This window comes from Chelonoidis abingdonii, chromosome 4, assembly GCF_003597395.2.
Source record: "Chelonoidis abingdonii isolate Lonesome George chromosome 4, CheloAbing_2.0, whole genome shotgun sequence".
NCBI lineage: Eukaryota > Metazoa > Chordata > Testudines > Testudinidae > Chelonoidis > Chelonoidis abingdonii.
In genome coordinates this window covers 28,631,705-28,634,385 of record NC_133772.1, presented here as the reverse complement: position 1 = coordinate 28,634,385, position 2,681 = coordinate 28,631,705, and positions in this window count along the sequence as shown.

Sequence of the window (2,681 nt, the reverse complement as noted above, 5' to 3'; positions counted from 1 at the left end):
CCCCTCATTCTTCTCTTCTACAGACTAAACAATCCCAGTTCCCTTAGCCTCTCCTCATAAGTCATATTCTCCAGCCCCCTAATCATTTTTGTTGTTTGTACAGTGTCCACGTTTCTTTCCAGAAGTTGAAGAGAATGGTGGATGATTGGGTTGGGTAGAAGCTTTCTAGTATCGGGCTCAAGAGTATGTCATGGCTCATGTCTAGTTGGCAGTGGTTTGAAGTGGAGTTGCCCCAGGTCGGTCCTGCGGCAGTTTTGTTATATTTCTTAATGTTGGGATGGCGTGACTGCACTTTCAGCAGTTTGCAGATGACTAAACTTGGGGGTCGTATATGGTAAGGCGAGGATGGGTTCAGAGGGATAGGAAATTATAATGTCGAAAGCTGTGAGTTCACAGAAAAGTGGCGCTCCCCTTTAGCGGACAATCATTCACTGTTACGATGGGCCGAATGGTGGATTCCAGTTCTGCGAAGATAAGGTTAAGTTGGACGAGAAGTGATATGGTCACGTTGCTGTGCAGAAGCAGATTTTGGGCGTTATAGTAGGGGCTTGCAGCCGCGGGGATGTGATTTCCTTTATTTGACATTGTTGAGCACTGTTGGAGTACTGTGTCCAGTTTTCGCCCCATAGTAGGATTGTGGAAATTGGAAAGGTCGTGGCGGGAACAAATTGTTAGGGGGCTGGGAAATGACTTATGAGGCAAGCTGGGGAAAATGGGATTGTTTGTCTGCGAGGATGCTGGGAGGATTTGATAGGTTTGACTGGTTCCACCTGGCGTTGTTAGTTAATGGCAAGAGGGTGATATGAAATTGTAGTGGAGTAGACTTTAAGGGACTCCATGGTCGAACTGGAGGTGACTGTAGGCTGGGAGGAGGTATGTGGGTGCCTCAAGGATCGTTTTGGACCATTTATTTACTTTTTATTATGGCCTTGGCCAAAGGAGCGGGAATGTGCTATAAAGTTTGGGATGACCAAGCTGGGGGGTATTCTACCAGGAGGACCGGGATACTCAGGAGTTGGATGACTTGTAATGGAGTGTAATAGATGAATTTAATAGTGAAGTGCAGGTCATGCACTTAGGTTAATATAAGAATTGTGTATACATTGGGAATCAGTGGGAACACAGGGGGAGAAGGACTCGAGTATTAGTGATGCAGGTGATATGACCGCCATGTGAATGGTGTTATAAAAGAATGCGGTTGTTAGGATGTCAGTGAGATTTCCGCAAGTAAGAGGTGTGTGTTACCGTTATATAAGGCATGGTGGCTCGCTGGTATGTGTGCGTTTTGGTCTCCATGTTTAGAGGATGATTCAAAACTTGAACGGTTTAGAGCGGGTATAGGATGATCCGAGGATGGAAACCCTGCATATGAAGGAGATCAAGAGTTGTTGTTGCTAGCAAAAGAAGGTCAGGGGATTGCTTGCCTTCTCAATTTCGGGTTACTTGGGGAGATATATGTTAGTCTATGTCGCACAAGGAAGGGTATAATGGATATTGGAAGTTTAGACTTGAATTGATGAGGTTTACATTAGAGGGTGCTCTGGACAGCTTTCAGGGGGTAGTGGGGCAAAAATTGCTTTAAGATAGCCATAATGATAAGTTTATGGAAGGTGGTGAATATGATGGATCTGTATTTTTTGGCATTGCTCTTGGATTATTTGCGCTAAGTTGCTCATGTCTGTGATGGATCTGTTTGCCGAGATTCTTTCCTGGGCTTGGGGTGAGTCTTGCCACTGTGGGTTTAGCTGTGCATATTTGGAGTGGAAGATTTTGCTGGGGCGATTGCAGGGCTGGAGGTTTTTCGCTTCTTGCAGCGTGGGCTGGTCATTGTGGTGGACTCTCTGCAGCTTGAGGTCTTCAACCACAATTTGGATTCATCCTACATAGGTTAGGTTGTTACAGAAGTGGGTGGGTATTGTTTCTGTGCCTGTTTGTGCAGGGAGGTCGCTGATGTTCTTGGTCCGTTTGCTATGAGTCTATGATCTTCTTTCCTACCTGAAAGGGGGTTCCAAGAGGTGGATAGTAACTTCTCGTGGTCTGATGCGAACAAGGGTATGTTCAGTTGAGGGGGGGGTTTTAGTTGGTATTAGAAACACTTTTTCTCAGGTGTGAAGATGGAATGGGTTCTGGAGGTGTGAATCCTTCCTTAGAGTTGGGAGGGTCAGGTTGCAGCCCTGGCTGGGATGCTTTTTTGGGAATTGTTTGTTTGAGGCAGAGGGTGGCTAATAACAGTGAGCGTCTTCCACCTGATTTCTTTGTTCCTTGATTTCTCCTTTGAGACGTGCACATCTGTGTTCCTGAGTCGTGGTAGCAATTTGACTGGGAGAGTTGGACTATTTCAAAGTGCCATTGTGGGAAGGGGGATGATTCCAAGTGCTGGGCAACAATAGGGCAGAACTTTTGCTTTGTACCAACAGGAGAATTAGTAGGAGAATAAGGGGACAGGGACTGGCTCACAGTTCAGATTCTGACTAAGAAGAAGGGGCTTCGAATCGACTGGCTCAGAAGTGACTTTGCTACTCAGGAATTAGGATCCCTGGAATAACGAGGGAAGGAGTCAGGAGCTGGTGTATTTTAAGTCTTAGTGAGTTGCGGGAACAAGACTCCTATGTGTGAGGTTAGTACATGGGGCGACGTTGGCTTATAGTGATCTTGTGTCTTAAACACAAACGACATGGTAG